This window comes from Manis javanica, chromosome 1 (genome assembly GCF_040802235.1).
Source record: "Manis javanica isolate MJ-LG chromosome 1, MJ_LKY, whole genome shotgun sequence".
Classification (NCBI taxonomy): Eukaryota; Metazoa; Chordata; class Mammalia; order Pholidota; family Manidae; genus Manis; species Manis javanica.
In genome coordinates, this window is record NC_133156.1 from 25463554 (window position 1) to 25482152 (window position 18599).

At 41.8% G+C, this 18599-nt stretch overlaps 1 long non-coding RNA gene across 1 annotated transcript in view; it reads left to right on the top strand.

The window, feature by feature from the left end:
* The first annotated feature begins 14329 nt into the window (after nucleotides 1–14329).
* LOC140848117 (uncharacterized) overlaps nucleotides 14330–18599 on the top strand; it is a 146775-nt gene continuing 142505 nt past the window's right edge. The window contains exon 1 of the long non-coding RNA XR_012128663.1: nucleotides 14330–14654. This is a non-coding gene — a long non-coding RNA (uncharacterized lncRNA). The remainder of the gene's footprint in view (nucleotides 14655–18599) is intronic.

Consider the following 18599-nt stretch of genomic DNA (forward strand, 5'->3'; position numbering starts at 1 on the left):
GGCCTGCCTCTGCCAGGGTGATGCCCAGGTGGAGGGTGGCAGTGACTGCAGGGACACAGAAGACCTGGGGCTTCATGGTGAGGGTAGGGGATGGCAGGTCCTCTACCCTTTGTGGGGAGGTGGGGAGATGGCAGGAAGTAAATCTGAAGTGAGTCAACTCAACTCTAAGCCCTCAGCACAGCCTCCACTGTCTCATTAGACATCATTTATAAAGCACACATTCAAAGATAAAATTATTAAGACTTTTGAGACAGGAGTCACAGAGGATTAAACCGCCTGCAGGGGCTCTTCTGAGCAAGGTCCCTGTTTGAGACTGCCTGGGTCAGAGGACTAGGAAGCTGGCGCTGGGAAGAGTGGAGTAGTTGTGACAGAGACCTTAAAATCCCTGAGGTACCTCTAGAAATATTTAAAATAGTCATCCTCGGACCCCTGGTCTAGAGGATTCTGATAGGCTATTGAATTTTGTGGGGATCTGTCTCTCCCACTGGCTTGACAATTTGGTGACTCAGCAATAGAAGGTAACTCTAGTGGGCTAATGGTTATGCTATCCGCATGCCTCCACAGGATGAAGGTGCTGGTGATTGCTGCTCTGTCCAAGAGGCAAAGTTTGCATCTAAAAGCAGATTTGCCTCAGCCTTCCAGATGGATCATGTCTGCATCTGCTCTTTGGACTCTTCCTCGCCTCCCTGACGTTTTTACTTCTTACTGTGAAATGAGCTAAAGGAAATGTACGACACATGTTGAGTTTATATTTGGATTGGGTGTCCATGGCTCAACTTTTCTAAAGAAGTTATTCTTCCACAGACTATCATTCTTTAGCCTTTAACAGAATATTGTTGTTTATCTTATTTATCTTGCGATTATCTTTGATTCACCTTCACAGAAGGGGTGATGTGTGTTTGTTCAGGGTCAGGATTTGGAGAGGGTTTTTAAAATCATTTTGTTTTGTTTGTGTTTGAGATTGTGTGTTAAGCCTTTCACCAACTAGTGAAAGAGGAATATGTACGTTTTCTGAGATTCTGTGTTACCACAGTCTAGGTCCCATGGGCTGTGAGGTCTGGAGGTGGAAAGGTCAGGAAGGTGTGTGTCAAAGCATAACCCACTGGCTAAAGGGTAATTCCGGACAGTCAGGTTGTTCCCGGGCGCCACTGGGTGGCAGAGCCTAGTGAGGGAAACCTTCACTTAGGTGTGTCTACACTGCTTCCTCCTCTGTCACCCCTGACTCCTCCAGCCCACCATGGGCTGATGGATGGCCTGCCAGCTCTCTTCTGCTGGCTGATGTTTCCAGGGCCCATTCAGGGATTCCTCTGGGGCATCCCGTCTACTTCTTTTCTAAGTGAGGTCCGCCTTTGCTCATTTTAAATGTGAGCAATCTGCTCTGGTGAGCACCACACAGTCTGGCAGATTTGCAGCATTTTTTCCATGTTTATATTAATGTTCCTAATTTTTCAGAGCTGATACCAGATTTCCTCTTTTTTAAAAAAATGCCCCTTTGGCAATTTTAATGGGATTTGGGAGTAAAGCAAGGCAAACCAGTGGGATCAAAAAGTTTTTTTAAAATATGTCATTGGCAATCATTCAGTTGTTTAAATAGCAATAATGCTATTTTCACATTGGGATAATATTCCTAGGATCTAGACCCACAATGCAACTATTGCCCCATGCATATTGACATATGTACTTCTTTTGATGTATAATTGCTAAATTGCTTTTCTAAAGGGTGGATCCAATTTCTGATACATGAAGATATGAAATGGCAAGACTCTAACTCATGACTCACATATTTCCTCCCTAATTGGGAAGCTAAAATAGCACTTGCTGCTTATTTTAATTTGTGCGTCTTTTACTGTTTTGAGGAAGAACGTGTTACCCTCACGTCAGGGGCAGGGAGGTTAGCCTAGGGCTCCTGCTTGCCAGTGTCACCTTGTTCCATTGTTTTTAAATCAGAATAGCTTCAGTTCTTTTGCACGGTAGGAACCCAATGTCCACGAAGGCACATCTGGAGATTTGAGGGGCTTATTTTTCCTCTAGTTGCTTCTTCCAATTTTTTGAATCAACAGAATTCTCAGTCTCTCCTGTGTCTTACCTCATGTCACTCCCATCACGCTGTCCCCTTTCCTTCACGTCCCTCCAACACACCAGACCATGGACAGTAAGTAGACCTAAAACCTCTTTAGGATGGCAAACCGCCTTCAGTTACAGGTGGCACATTTCTACTTATAAAAGGGCACAGCCCTTCCTGCTCCTAGGAGCTTCTCCCAGTGGACAGGTCCCAGCCTCCCATCTGGCCGGCCTATCTCTTCCAGGCCACACCTTGTCCAAGTAACCCTTGCCCCGGGTCCTGGTCTCCTCTCCCTTGCTTCTCAGAGGCCTGCAGTCTGGCTCCCACCTCCACCTGGCCAGGTCCAAGGGCAAACCTTCACAACCAGAAATGGCCCGTTAGGGTTTTGCTAAACTTCATGTTGTTTTCTTCCTGAATAATTATGTCAATAACTGTAAGCTATTATTTATTCCTCCCCCTTTCTCTCACCATATTTCCTCTTTTCAGGTTCTTTGCCCTTTCCTTGATTGATGTCTTAGTGTTTCTCATCTTGATGAATGTCTTCTTTTGGTTCATTTAAAGATTCCTGAATTAAGAGAAAAATCATCATTAACAGATGTTCCCTCCACAGTAAACAGAAGGTACTATTTCTTCATGACTGGGGAAAATGACTTTCTCCTAGAAGGATCAATACATCTTTCAAAAGATTATTACATAAATGGCTTCAGGCGGCAAAACAGAAACTCAAATTTCATTTTCTATATATATAGTTTTGTATTTATATATAAATATAAAACTGTGTCTCAGGCTTATCTAACTAATCAATACCACATTTTTACTTAGAAAAAATACCATAGATAGTCAATTCCTGAGCTCTACTAGACAAAATGAACATTTTTGCTTTGAATGTTACACACGTTCTTTAATTTTGAATCCTATTCTGAATAGTTTGAGCATCATCTACTTCTAGAAACTTATTCTACCAAACTCAAATGCTTAGCTGTGTGTTTGAGGAAGTTACCTTATCTTGTTTGTTGTTACATCTCAGATGAAAAGAGGTAGATTTTTAGAATATGCAATTCAAGGTTGGGTACTTAAATCTTTTCTTTAAAAATCTGAGCAGCCATATAGCAGGTACAAATTAATAATAAATGCCCAGAACTTTTACCAGTATTTCTCAAATCCTTCCCAATATATATGCAGTAGTGGCCATTTGATGACAGGGGTAAAGCTCTTCAAAGAAAACAGTGGTTCAAGAATGACATACAAAGACAGATTGTGAAGAATCAATGGGTAATCAACATTTTAAAAATAAAATAAATAAAAATAAGTATTTAAGTGTGCTTAAAAATATATAAACTAAGTCAAATAAAAATAAAGGGCTGTCATCTCAAGAACTTGAAGGTCAAATTAAAGAAATTCTATGCCACTAAATCTTCATGACTGACGTAAAGTTTCTGTTAAAGGGCTGATGTGCATTTGCTGAGAGATAAGCAGGCTGCAGAAAATAAGGAGGCTTCACATGTACAGAATCATCGTAGCAACCTTAACACTATCTCTGGATGGTTAATGAATTCCAGAGTATTCTGGAGAGGTGACCTCACGCAGTCATGATGTGTCTAGACAGAGGGCTCATAGGCTGGCTTTGTGGTTTATGAGCTATAATCCAGCAAAGCCATCAAAATACAGCAAACTTCTTTCTTATCACATTTTCAGCCCCATGTTTTTACTGATTCATATAAAAATAATTCATAGAAACTAAATAAACCTGCAAAATATCTCCAGTAACTTTGAAGTACAGGGAAGGAAACAGTAGGTCTTAAGAACACAGATTGCATTTTTAGGTTTTCTTTCACTTTGAAGACCAGGACCTGGAAAGTGAAGAGGAGACCAATGGGATCAAAGTGAAAACTTGCTTACATGGATTCTGTCAGGGAGGAGACTTTGGTTTTCTAGACCATGGTCCAAACTTTCCAAATGGTGAGTTTTTTTATTTTTTACCTGTGGGTCTTTAATAACGGGCAGAATGCTTTCCCTGAACACCAGGGGAAAAAAGCATTTTTCTTTCTCTCACTCAAACTTACAAAGGCTAATTATCTGATTAATAATGTTCTTTTATCAAGATGGGTGGAAAGAAGAAAAATGCTTTTGTAACCCGTGCTTCCAGAGTTCGTACTAGCCTGTGGGAAGATAAATAGAGGTGTGTTTAGCATTCTTATTGGTAATGAGTATATTCTTTGGTTCTGAGCCTGAAACAAATTATGTTGACATCTCAATACCCACTGCACTGTCCCTCACAGCTCTGTCCTTTGCCAGGTAGATGAGTAGCTATTCTTCACTTGGTGAGTGTGTAACATAGGGGCTGTGTGTGTGTGTGTGTGTGTGTGTGTGTGTGTGTGTGTGTGTCAGGCACAGCATGTGAAATGGGTAGACAGGACAAGCCCAGTTCCTCCCTGCAGTGTATAGTACCTTGCACAGTTCCTGGCAGATACTTCTCGTGGACATGGTGAGGCTCAGGGAAATAAAGGGAAGCATACAGCATTGAACGCAAAAGCCCTGTCTGGAGACAGATGAGATGTGTTTGAATTCTTTCACTTCCTAACAGCATCACCTGGCAAATTATTTACCTTGTCTACCCCTCCAATTCTTCATCTTCAAAATGAGGATGATAGTACCTGGCTTTAAAAATGTTGACTCAGTGCCCAAAATAGGAGTAGTTCAAATTCCTTGTTAATACTTACAAGCTTCTTGATAGCTTGGCCTCACGCTAACCATAACCATTCCTGAATCTTACAATTTCCTAATACACCCTGTTCTCTAATCCCACCAAAGACAGATCCCCTAGGCATTGGGATCTGTTGGACAGTGTAACTCTGTATCTGACAGGACTGTCCCCCTTTCTACCTGCTAAACTCCTTCTCATCTTTATCATTTCAAAAAATTTCCTGCCTTCCCTGACTTCTCTGCTTCATAGGAAGGAGTTACTCTCCTCTGAGTGTACAATGGGCTCTGAGTTTCTAGCTCTGTAGCAGATATCACTCTATTATGCACTATTATGATGACATTTATAAGCATTTTGAAGGCAAAATATATGTCTAATTTTTCTTTGTATAGTTTCTAAAACAGTAATGGTACATAATAGCCTATCAATTAATGTTGAGTGAATTAAGTTCCTCCTTATGTGATTTTATATATTTTCTAAAAAATGAACTTAATTTGATAAATAGTCTTATATAACAGTTTATATAATAGCTCAAATTGACAAATGAGTAAAATGAGTGAATTCTCTTACTGTATCACTAATGCTCCATTCTGTACCTTGAGGCTGGTTGATTCTGGCCTAACTCATAGAAAAATAAACAAACAGCCAGAAAATGTGAAAGTATGTTCAACTGAACTAATAAACAAATATGTTAAAATATAAAAACAAGATACCAAATATTAATGAATAAGTAAAAAGAAATTAAAGGTAATTCTGGTTAGGGTACCAGTGAAATATGAACTTTAATACACTACAGGTGGGAGTATTGATCTATTTCTGTAAAGCAATTTGGTAATATTATCAGGAGTCTTAAAAACCTTTCCATTTTTTCTGTCAATCAACTTCTAAGAATGTATTACTTGGAAATAAGCAGAAATGCCGACAAAACTTTGTGCACATAATTCATAACAGCAAAAATTGAGAGCAATCCAAACAGTCAACAGCATGGGAAGAATTAAACAAATTATAGTACATCCACGCAAGAAATGTTATGCTGCCACTGAAAATCGTGAGTCCCAGGAGTCTTTAATATTGCTGAGAAATGTTGATGATTAAAAGTACATCCTCAGTGTCAGCACAATGATGGCAGATGCGCAGCCCATGCCAACAGCGCTTTTCACTAGGTGTCTCTATTTTCTTTGCTATGCTTTTCCTGTCTACTTTCAGTTTTCTGTAATGAACATATATTTTATAAAAACTTTAAGCTTTCATTTAAAATAAAAACCTGAGCTGATCAGAGAGCTACAATTGTAGCCTCAAGTGGTTCTTCCCATAGATGGGTCCCTTTAAGTGCCCCTGAGCAAGGCTCACTAATTTTTAAGCTGAGCTTTGAAGCATCAGAATGGGTTGGGCAAGAAAGCGAAAGAGCATTCCAGGCAAGGGAATAAATGGCATTGGCACAGAAGCTGGGGTCTCATGATGGGCAGTGTTTAGGAACTGCAGAGTGAGATATGAGTGGTGGGCTTCAAACAGATGACCGGTTCATACAGTGAAGGTCTGTTCTTGAACTTTGGACTTAAATCTGCTGCCCATGGGGAGCCAATGGGGGATTTTTGAGAAAGGAAGTGAGGTGATTGATTTCATTCTAGGAATTGGTTCTCTGCCTGTGTTATTGAAACAAGTGTTCAGTAAATGCTTTATTTGAATAAATAAGTGAATTTAAGAGGTGTGATCATGGAGACGGGGAGGCAGTATAAAGGTGGTTGCAGCCATCTTCAAAAGAGAGGATGGTGGCCTGAACAAAGACAGGTTGGCTGCTGGGTTGAGGTGAAGAAATAGTTTGGAAGGAATTGGAGACTTCTGGCTTCTGGTCTCCCATGTAAGGAGCTTGGAAATCATCTCTCCCTGTTGAGATAACAATGTCAAAGCTTTGCAATAGGAAATCAACAACTCTGCTTAGATCCAAGAGAACTGAGGTCTCGGACAAACCACTGTCTCCAAAACTGTAGTAACAAACAAGCAGACACAGAAAATCACAAATTATCCAAGCAGAAGCCCAGGAGCGGAAAACTCTGCAGGAATCAGTAGTGATCTAGGAAAGCATTTTTAACTGAAACTCAGTGTGGGCAGGTTGAGAGTTAAAAGCTTCAAGAGGGCCCAGTTTTGGGGCAGGGTGCATACTTCCATGAGTTTTACCTGCAGGAGCCCTCCCAGGTTTTCTGAAGGTCAGGGAAAATCCCTTCATTCTCTGGCAGGAAGAGAGGGGCAAGTAACTGTTCAAAATATGCCCAGAGTATTCTGCTTTCTGCAAGATTTGCCCTCAAGTGAAATATGCAAGCAGTCAGAGAGTGGAGTAAAATATTCAAAGTGTTGAAGGGAAAGACTCTAACAGTACCTTGTGCCCATTGAGTTCTCCTTCCAAGTGAAGGAGAAGAAAACTTGGCAGGCAGAATGAAGCTGAAGAGGCTTTATTGGCTGCTTGGTTGTGGGGGGAAGTGATGGGTGAGTGGGAGGATTTTATGGTTATTTCTCTCTGCTGCAGAGACCGAGTAGATTAATCGTGGGTGAGCAGAGGAGGAGGAGGCGGGGAGGGACGGTTTGGACATACGGAATTTAGGCACTTGGCAATATCTATGGGGAGCAGAGGGAAGAGCCAGGGGTACAGCTATTGATGTGTACATACCTCAGCAGCATATGGGTGTCAGGGGACTTGATTCTGTCGCCCAGGGAGAGTTTATTGAGGGAAAAAGAAGGAACTGAGAATTAATAGCATTTGGCTGCAAATGAAAATCTCAAGTGTGGCTTAAACAGATGGGGTTTTATTCTCGTAGAACAAGAAGTCTTGCGTCAGCACTTAGCTGGTGCAGAAATCTCTCTAATTTGTGTTTGCCTTTAGCTCCTACTCAAATGTTTGCTGGGGGCAATTCCAGGCACATCGTCTGCATTCTAGGAGGAAGAAGGGAGAAAGGTGCCAATTACCAAGAAAACAAAACTTTGCTGGGAACCCCACAGCTGACTCCTGTGTGTATCTCATTGATTAGAACTTCCTCAGTGACCTACCTTGGTTGGACGACGGTTAGGGGGACAGAGAATGGGGGTGGAGGTTGTTTGGCTACCCAGTAGTGTCCACCACCGGTGGGTAAGTAGGGGCAAAAAAGGAATCTGAGGAAAAAGACTGAGGGAAGAGGCAAACTAGGAAGGAAGGAGATTGTCCAAGAAATGAGAGGAAAATGTTCCAGAAGGCTTGGAGTCTTAATTCCATCAAACGCCTCAGAGAATCCCAGTGGAATAAAGACAGCCTCCTACTGATGAAAGGACCATTGGTCACATTAGCAGGGAAGTTTCAATGGCGTGCTGGGGGAGGGGTCCAGGCTGCGGTGGGTTCAGGAATGAAGAGGCGGTGAGGTGCCAGGAACCCAGGGGGCTACTCTTTTTTCTTCTTTGGCCTTACTTGATGCTTACAAAAGCACATATGTAACATATATGTAAGTCATGCAACATAGTGATGAAATGAACACCACTGCCTGCCACCCAACAGAAGATCAGATTATGGCCAATGCTGTTGCCTCTCCCTGGCTCTGAGGCTCTGTCAGAAAGTTTGATTCTAAGGGACAGAATACAGTGAATGATGTGGGCTAGAGGGAGAAGAAAGCAAGAAAGGCACTTCTTTTCACCAAGACACATTGGGAGACTGGAGGTACAGGGGTGAGTGTAAACATGCGAGCAGCACATCAGTGCCCACCAGAGATCTCCCAGATGCAAAACAAGGCATCCGGCCAATTTTGCAGGGCATGAGCTTCCCGACAGAGGAGTGATAGCGCTACTCTTTATCCTACATGGGCAGGTCTAGGAAGAGAATGATTAACACCAGAGGGAGGGATGCAGGTCAGAGCTCCCTGTTCATTGGAGTGGAAATGCACTCAAATGCAATTCCTGGGAGATTATAGGAAAGCATCCCAGCTCTCTGCCTGGGGTGAGCCGCACAGTGGCGCTGGTTCAAGTCATTTAAATGGCTACCGTGAGTTCTCCCACAGGAAATCATTTTCTGTCCCCAAGCCTGGTATCCAGTCTCCCTGAATGCAGCAAATAAGGAAACACCACCCTTGGATAAACAAAACCCACACCACAAGGCAGGTTTCAAAAAGAGACTCCGGGTGACAGAATCCAAGCAGTTCCTGACAGTGTCCCCGCATCTGTCACCCCTTCACGGCTGTTACCACAACACCTGCTGTGTTCAGACCCTTCTCTCTCTGAGAAGTGTCTCTCTGGCTTACATGTGGACATAATTTTTTCTCCTAACCAGGATGAAATCTGTCTGGATTAAAAATAAAAATAATAATAACTCCCACCTTAACTAAGTAAAACACAGAAATATTTTCTGAATATGAAAAGCACTGAGCTTTGAAAGTACCGGCTTCTGACTCTATTGAAACTACAATCTGTTTTTCTCTTATGCGTTTGCCAGTCCTGCCTGGCCCAAACACAAATGTTTGTTTAGTTAGCATTTTTATGTGCCAGGAATGGACTAATTGCTTCAAATGGATTATTTAATTTGATTTTCATGTTTATAAGATTATCTTAAAACTTTTATCTAAATGAAGCTACTGGGGCTTGCAGAGGTGAATAACTTTCCCGAGTTTACAAGGTGTATCACCGGCAGAGCTGGGATTTGAATCCCCTGTTGAACGCACCAGACTCAACTATGCCGACAGCCCTGATGCGCCTTTAGTTCCCCCAGGATGTGCTGGAGCTTCTCAGAGAGCTGCTGCGCACACAAGCCCTCTGTTTTTCACTCTCCTGCCTCCCTTCTATTTGATGAGCTGTAGATGTTACATTTCTCTCTTGAAATAAAATTCCCAGAATTGAAACACAGTTCTGCTGAGGTCGGGCCTGTGTCAGATGGTGGGCCATTACTTTCTTTGCGATGAACATAAATCTTATGTGAATGCAGAACTACTCTGTACATTTATTTCTGTTAATTCCATGTTGTCCATCCTGTGCAGTATCACAAATTTGTTTTTAGACCCCAATGAAGGATTTTATATTTATCCCTATGAAATTTTACCTTGTTTGTCTATTGCTTTAGCATGTTAAATCTTTTTCATCCAACATATTATTTTTTTCTCTAACTTTCTAGCATCTGAGTACCTTCATCCATAAAAGTAACAAAATGACAGGTCCAAGAACAGAGCTTTGTGGCCCTACAGATCATTTTAGTTGCCACTGATCTTTCAAAGAATGCAGGATTCTTAATTCAACCAGACAAAAACACAATTAAGTACAAGGTCATATAGCAATACTTTAAAAATATTTCTTAATGAAGATTTTCACTGTCATATAGCCTATTTTGATTGAAGATATAATGTTCTCAAATCACAAATTCAGGTAGACAAGAAATGTAATCATGCTTTTATTAGACATATTCTCTATCTTGATCTATCACTGCCCCCAGTAGCAAAGTTCTTAATTCAGGTTAGTCCAGTAAAGTGAACTAATTCTGTGCCTTATTGACTGTCTCTATTTCTTTTAGTAACAAATGAAGCAAAGTTATTGGTGAAAGCAGAGATTACAGAGGGGAGACAGTATGTGTGTGTGTCTGTGATGAGCAGAGGCGAACAGAAAGGAGAAGATAAGAAATTGCCTTTTTGGAGAGTGAACAAGCACATGTATTAGAGATGTGCTCATGTGAGCTGGTCACTGTGAATTTAAACAGAAGTGAGTCTGCTTGATTGTGTATATGCTGCACCAATTGTTGCACTGCTTGAGGGCAGGTGGGGAGCAGGTGGATGGTGGGGTTTCAACTTCTCAAGTCCAGTGAAGTGAAGGAGGCAGGAGTGGGGTTTAAGTTTATAGTCATGATCTACAGAATCTATGCTGAGCAGGAAGAGCCACAAGCACAGGGAGAATTTAAGATTGACAGCAGCAAAAGGTTGGCTCAATGTTTTGGTAGGGCTGAAAATTTCTGGCGTGGCACTCAGGGTAGGTGAGCTGGAAGGGAAAGATGTGGCTTTCAGGGAGAGAGCTTTTTAAAGATTCCAGAAATGTTATTGAATTGAGAGGAAGTAATAGGTCATTGGAAGCTAAGATCTGAAGGATTTGAGAGTTCAAGATGCTGAACCAGTTGTCTGTGAGGATGTTTAAGTGGTTGAGAATGATGACAGGAGTGGTGGGAATGAAGAATGTGCTCCGTCCACAAATTCATCAGTGAATGACAGGGAGTGAGGTGGAGTTTACCCATGACAACAGCAAAGAGGAGCAGGAGGTCAAGGTGATGCCTGAATGTCACATGATGGGGTGCTGGTCATCTGGAGCATCAGATACAACTGGATGGTCATGAGATAAATGTCAGCTGGTTGCTTATGCTTTTCCATCTTTGGATATTGTGGCACAGTGTGGGAAGGGCTGTAAATACAGAGTTTAAAAGAGAAAAACATCCCACCCTCTTTACTTTCTGAACAACACTCCATGTTAATTATATCACAATATGCTTAATGCACCCCCTTGGCAATGGCAAACATTTGGAGAACAAAGAAATCAAGATACGCTAGGGCTGGTAGCAAATGATAAGTGAAAAATGTACTAATAACTCAGCTGTTTTCTTTGATGGTTGAAGGAGTTTCACTCCAGGCAGATGAGACATAGAGGCTTTGCCTGGAGACCTTAAAGAAAAAACCCTAAGCTACTAGAAGAAACAGAGTCATAATTGGACTCACTTAACAAAAATAAAGTCATAAAATGCAGTAGTCTGTGAAATTATTGTTGGTCATTTCTTATAATGCAGCTGAACAATATCCCTGAGGCTGTTTTGTCTGATTTTTTCCCATATCGTATAATGATGATGAAGTCATGTGATTTCTGGTGATGAAGGTGGAAGTTACAGCAAAAACATAAAAGATATAAGTGTAAGATAAATCTAAATTTTACAATGTATTTAGAACAGGTTTTGCCATTAATTAGCTAGAAATGGATGAAATTAAATAATATAATGTCAAAGTTGTTAAATCCAAGAGTAAATGTATAATGTGTAATCCAGGAGCATATGTATAATATATATATTAATTTCTCTTCTATCACCTATAAATACCAATGTACCTTCCATTACATATTTAAGTTCTAGGCATCTGTGAAGCCAACCCAAGACCTACCATCTCCGTAAAACCTTCTAGACCTTCCCTGAGTATCATGGTCTCCTTCTCTTCTGAAATTCTATAGCATTTTCATGCAACGAAGTACTACTGATCACATTTTAGGTATCAATTGATATACCAATTTTCAGAAGATTCTTATATTACTAGGGAAGCAAGAATTTGAACACTGGTAACCCAAACCCACATTTTCCCCATGATATCATGCTGGCTCCAACTCTTAAACTGTCTGAAGCCCAGCTCCCTCCTCTTAATCACCAGTGTGTCTATACCTTCTCTATCCAAGATGGGTGGCACTAGACATATGTGGTCACTGAGCACTCGAAATGTGTCTAGTCTAAGTCAAGTTTTGCTGCATGTATAAATCACACACCAAATTAAAAGACAGTGTAAACAGAATTAAAATAGCTTGATGACAATTTAAAAATATTTATCATGTTGAAATGATAATGTTTTGGATGTATTGAACTAAGTAAAATATATTATTAAAATTAATTTCACCTCTCTTGTTTTACATTTTTTAAATGTGACTCCTAGACAATTTTTAATTTCCTACATAGCTGATATTGTATTTATATTGGATAGAGCTGATCAAGACCATTTGTCCCTAGCTCTGTAATCACAAAAACTAATCATCTCTATTCAGTTAAAGTCAAAGACAATGAAAATCTGCATAAGAAAGAAAGATAGTAAGATTATATATTCCAAATAAGTCAACCCTAAATCTACACAGAATCAGGTGGAAGCTTTGAAAGGTTCTGGAAAATTAGCCTACTCCAAAACATCTCCCCTGACAATCCTCATGGATTTCCTGCCATTAGACTCATTCCTCTGGAATGTTTCCAAGAAGTGTCATTATAATGAAAACGTCTTTGCAATGAATCAAGGTAAAAGAGTATATATCAGTTTGTCAGATTATCTCTGAAAGCGCTTTTGAGTGTATGGCTTTGATCTTGAAGAAATGAGAAAGATTGCAACCTCAGGCACTGCCGGGGAATATAAAATGGAGACTTGGAAATTTTCAATTATCAGATCAAGAAAATGTATATTTTACATTTTATCTGAGAGACTACTTGTTGCAGTCATTTAGGAAGATGCAACTATGACGTGGAACTACATTTATGGCTATCTCTTTGTTGAGAATTGGTGACTAATTTCTCTGAGTTGATTTACCCAGTCCAGAAATCCATATTGCTCAGTGCTGTGTAGACAGAGCTTTAGGTGGGTGGTACTCAAACATTTTGGATGTCTGAAATTATTTAAATTCCATGTTTTGAAGGTTGTCTAAATATTTTAATTTGCATCAGGAAGATGGAATTGTGAATATACATATCATTTAATGTGTGCTTTTCAGGTGAATTCATCCACTACACAGCTGTTTTAGATTGGCTTCTTTAACTTTTTAAATGTAATGTCTATAGCTGTAAATCACTCAACTTTACCCTGTCTTTGTGGTATCCTATAACTTCTGGTATGTTGTATTTTCATTTTCATTTATCTTCAAGTATTTCTAATTTCCATTGTGATTTCTTCTTTAACCCATTGTTTGTTTGTGTTGTTTAATTTCCACACATTTGTTAATTTTCCAGTTTTTTTTCCACATAAGAATGGTTATTGCGTTGTTCTGAGGTAGAGAGCTGTGCATATATGTCTGTTAGTTCTACTTGTTTTTGTATGTTGTTCAAGCCTTCTATTTCCTTACTTATCTTCTATCTAGTTGTTTTATTCATTATTTAAATTGGGGCATCAAAGTCTCCAAGTATTATTATAGAACTAGCTATTTCTTCCTTCGATTCTGTTAAATTTCTTTCAGGGAATGTTTGCTGGTAATGAATTCCCCCGCTGGATGGCTTTGAAAGTCTTTATATTCGTTCTCCTTAGAAGGATAATTCACTGGCTGTCGGTCTCTCCTGGTATGAATTCTGGGCCTTTGCAGCTGCTGGAACGACTAACCAGTCTGAGCATGGACAATGGACCGCTGCGTTTGGGTCGCTGCAACCTTGGTCCTGGGCAGGCATTGGACTGGGCCCTGGGGTTTCTCAGCAGAGGCCCGTGTGGCTGCTTTGGGGCTTCTGTCTCCCGGATGTCTGGATTTGCTGCCTACGTGTGCCCACCAGTCTGCCTCCATTGTGGTTCTGGCTGGGTGGCAGCGCCCCTGCACAGCCTTTGGGGCTCTGTGCTCCCCTTTATCTGGCCCCTGGGGTGAGACATCATAAGGGGAGGCGGGTAGGAGGCGACGATGAGGACTGTGCTTTGCTTGATGGATGGTGTGGGCAGGACAATCCTTGCAGAGGAGTCTGGGACAGGAGACCTTTGTCATCCAGGACAAGCTACTGCTCTCCTCGTATGACTTCCTTTCATCACTGTACAACCCCTGAGATCCCGCGAGATCCCCGTGAGACGCCGCGAGACCACCGCGAGACCCCGCGAGACCCCAGCGAGAGCCCTCGAGGGCATCCTCTTGCGCGAGCGCGTCGGGCGGCCGCGCCTCAGGCCAGGCTTCGCCCGTCCCTGAGCCGCCTGGGGCTCGTAGGGTCCCGGTCTGTCGTCTCCAGGCCCCGCCGCCCGGGTCGCTCTTGCTCACCGCGTGCCCGAGGCCGCAGAGCGCGCCCCGCAGGCTCCCCTGTGCCCGGTTTGCCCGGAAACCTGCGCTACACGCCCCCGACGGAGGCCTATCCCGTCGCCAGTGTCCTCGTGGGAAAGACCCCGAAATGCCCGCCGGGTCTCCCGGGGCAAGTCTGCTGGATTCCTACACCCTCCTCCGCAGGTGAGTGGCCCTCCCCGCCCCCGGGTCCCTTGCAAGGTTTGCTTTTGTCCTTGTCTTTGTGCACTTTGAATATACATCCAGGTGTAGGGCTTCTTATTTTTGTTTTTTAGGTTTTGTATGTGTGTCTGTGTGAGATTACTCCGAGCTTCCTCTGTGGGTGCCTCGGCAGTTGTCATAAATCTGAAAAGTTCTCAGCTTTTATTCTTTATATATATATACATATATATATTTGCTGTTTTTCTTTTCATTCTCCATTTGATATCCCCATTATGCGTATGTTGCTCGTTTTATAATTGTTCTGTTACTACGTTCTTTCTGATTTTCAGTTTGGGAAGTTTACCGGACCTATAATCAAGCTAATTGAGTTTTTTCTCAGCTGTATCCACTCTACTGTGTTCATCTAATCTTTATTTTCTGTTTCAGTGTTTTTGATGATTAGGATTTTCTTTTGATTTTTTTTCTTAAAATTTGTCTATTTACCCATCTCTTCTTGCATATTGTCTAATTTTTCCATTGCAGACCTTAACCTATGGGACTTACTTTAAATGATCTGATAATTGTAATGTCTGTGTCATTTCTGAGTTTGGTTCTCATACTTGTTTATCCCTTCAAACTTTTTTTCTTGCTTTTGGCATGACTTGTAATTTTTGGTTGAAATCTGGACACGATGAATTGGGTGATACGAACTGAGTTAATAGGCCTTTAGTGTGAGGTTCTATGTTAATCTGGTCAGTAGCTGGGCTGTGTTTGAGACATGCCATAGCTGTAGGTGTGTCCGAGGCTTCAGATTCTTTCAGTGTGCTTGTTTCTGTCTCCCTTCTTGACTCTGGGACCTTTTCTTTACTTCTCCAGGAGCATCCATTGCCTGCAGCTTTTTCAGCTATAACTCACTCATATTTACTGGAGCCTTATTAGTGTGGTGATAAAACATGGGAGAAGGAGCATTCTAGAATCTTTCAATTAAATTTCAGTATTTTGCTGGGTCTGTGTCTGTAGCCTGTGACCACAGGTGTTTCTTGTATATACAGTTTCCCTCTGCATGCCCATTAGGTAAGACAGGAAGGTTGGAAGGGGAAGGTGTGGGGAAAATGCAAGTTCTTATGGCCGGAATCCTCTGATCCTAAACTACTTGAAGATGTAACTGGTCTACTGCTGGGCTACTGCTTCCACACCCTTGACAATGAGCTGTTATTGACTGAGTCACCATATAAAGAGCTCTGCTCAGTGCTCTGGATGGAGGCAGAGACAGAGGTGGATTATGGTTGGTCCTGCATGCAGACTGCTGGATGCAGATGTGATTTTAGAGGTCGACCTATCACAGGGAGAATAAAGCCGGGAATAAAGCCCTTTACCCCAAGAACATTCCATTGTCATTTCTCGGTCTCACTGAACCCATATAGTGAACTTGCCCAAGTCTGAAACCCTCAGGTAAAACAGGTAGGAATCAGGAATGACCTACTTCCACAGCTCTAGGACACGTCTCTGGTAGTCCTTCCCCCTGGAGAGAAGGCCTTTGTTACGGAGAAGGTCTGGGCGTCTTTCACAAGCTTTATTTACCCCTTATTTTCTGTGCTAGAGTTGGGAGGGTATCTGAATTTTCACATCTTCGTCAGGAAAACCTGGTGGGATTCATGGAGATTAAGCTCAAACATGTATGTGTGCCACCTTCTAAGACCACAGTCCCAAGGAAATTCTTATTCTCATGCTAGTGCAAACTTAGCCTCCATCAGTTGATCAAAATTTCCATGTAAGTGTTCCCACTAGTATGACTCCACCAGGTAAGGAGTTCTTGGCTTTCACTGCCTGGATTCACCTGGCTCTCCAGATTTTATGGTGGTGGATTGCCCTGTGGCATCAGTTCTCTTGTAGGTGCAAGGTAAGTCACTCGTTTTCAATCTGTTCAGCTCTTTCTTCTAAGGGCAGGACTGGTGACTTTTAAGCCCTTTACATGTTAGAGCTGAAATGGAAAGTTTTTAAGGCTTATAAGTTTTATGAGTGCTAATTGGAACAAAGTCATTTTTAGGATTTTAGAATTTGGGGAGAACTGGTTTTAATGAGGTGAAGTGGAGGCACTTTCTGGGGGCATGACTCAGAGTTTACAGTCATTGCATTCAAGAACCTTGACTAGGACACAGAGAATATGTTGCCAAATTAGTTATTATTTGGGACAAACTAATGGGAAGAAATGACGGAGATGAAGTGAGATGGAGGGAGAAATGCTCCTAAATACTTGGGTACTTCCTATTGTGAAGACTAATTATTTATATAATGGGCTGAATATGTCAGTTTATCATTATATTTAGTTGTCATGAGAACCCAGTATCTATCAGGCATATATTGAGTGTTGAAGTAGCAATGTTTACCCTCATGGAGCCCATATCTTAATGAAGGGTCCCAAAAAATCATTTCTTGTCTACTCAGCAACCATTTCCTCCTTCTCTAACTGAACCATTATTCAGACAGCATGAGGAAATCCTTTGATCTCAGGGAAGGCAGATCCTCTGTCAACCTCAGGGTTTATATTATAATTAGTCTAAGATAGTCATGATAACCCCATTTCTCCTAGCTAGAAACTCAGTATTCCAGTCTGTAGCTTCTTTTCCGGGGACTTCTAGGTAAAGCCTGAAATTTATTCTTCCTAAATAGAGAGGGTCTTAGAGAGTAGATGCCTTTTGTCCTTTCCTTTTTTTGTGAGGATTTTGGTATGAGGATGTGATACCTCAGGCTGCAAAAGTCAGTTTGTGACTCTAAGGGGTTATAAGCAGGAGGACAAGTCAGCATCTGTGGGGAGAGAAGGCTAGAAAGAGCTCTGAACCGCAAAATGAACCCTGAGTCCCTCTGCCTATAATTAATGTTCTGTGGTTGATAGCAGTGCTTCTCCTTATTATGAGTGGTGGATGACCAGTTTTTTCCTAATTCTTTGAGGAGTAATACTTTGCATCTCCATTCTACTCAGTGAGACAAATCCATTGATCATGTGCTTTAATGTTGTAGCACTGTCACCTTGCAATCAAAGCATCTAAGCACTCTTTATTTGTGTTTATTTTATTAAGGACTTATAATGGACAGTCCACAGATTGGCACTGGTTGACATATTGTATTTTGAGTAGTACTCACTAGTTAACGCTCCTTAAGGATGGCCAGTTAGAGCTACCATGTACTAGACATTCAGGCAGTTAGGTTTATTTTTTTTAACTTGTAACCAGATGCTTTTCTAACTGGTAACGTAACAGACAACTAAATACATGAATAAGTGATACAAACACACATACACACATAATTTGGGGGTTGCTAGAAATGTGTTATGTAAGCTTGCAGCCCAAATGTGGTAGCCTGTGTGATGCGGTGCCGTGGATGTTCTTGCTGTTGCTGGGCGTGCTGGATCCCACTGTGTCTGCCCAACTTCCCTGGCACCCACCAGGTGCTGTGGCCTTTCGTAGCTGCTCATAAACCACAGCCTGAGAGGTGGGACAAATGCTCCTCTCTCTTTACTGTTTCCACTTTGTTAGTGCTGCAGGTGCTCTTTTATCTTACAGGGTGCTGTGGACATGTGTCCCTCCCACCATCATATGTTGAAGCCTAATCCCAATTCAGTGGCATCTGGGGGTGAGGCCTTCAGGAGGTGATTAGGTTATGAGGTTGGAGCCTTCATGTATAGAGTTAGTGTCCTTATAAAAGAGACCCCAGAGAGCTCTCTTACTCTCTAGCATGTGAGGAAACAGCTGCAGAAGTGCAGCCCAGGAGAGGGTCCACCCCAGAACCTGACCTTGCTGTGATCCTGGTCTCAGGCTTCCTAGAGCTGTGAGGAATACATGTCTGCTGTTGGTAATACCAGTCTCTGGTATTTTGTTATGGTGGCCCACACAGAGCCACAGGGAAACAATTCTTTATGTTTTCATATCTGGTCTTCTTACCACCCTCTGCCTCTATCACATGATTCAGAGA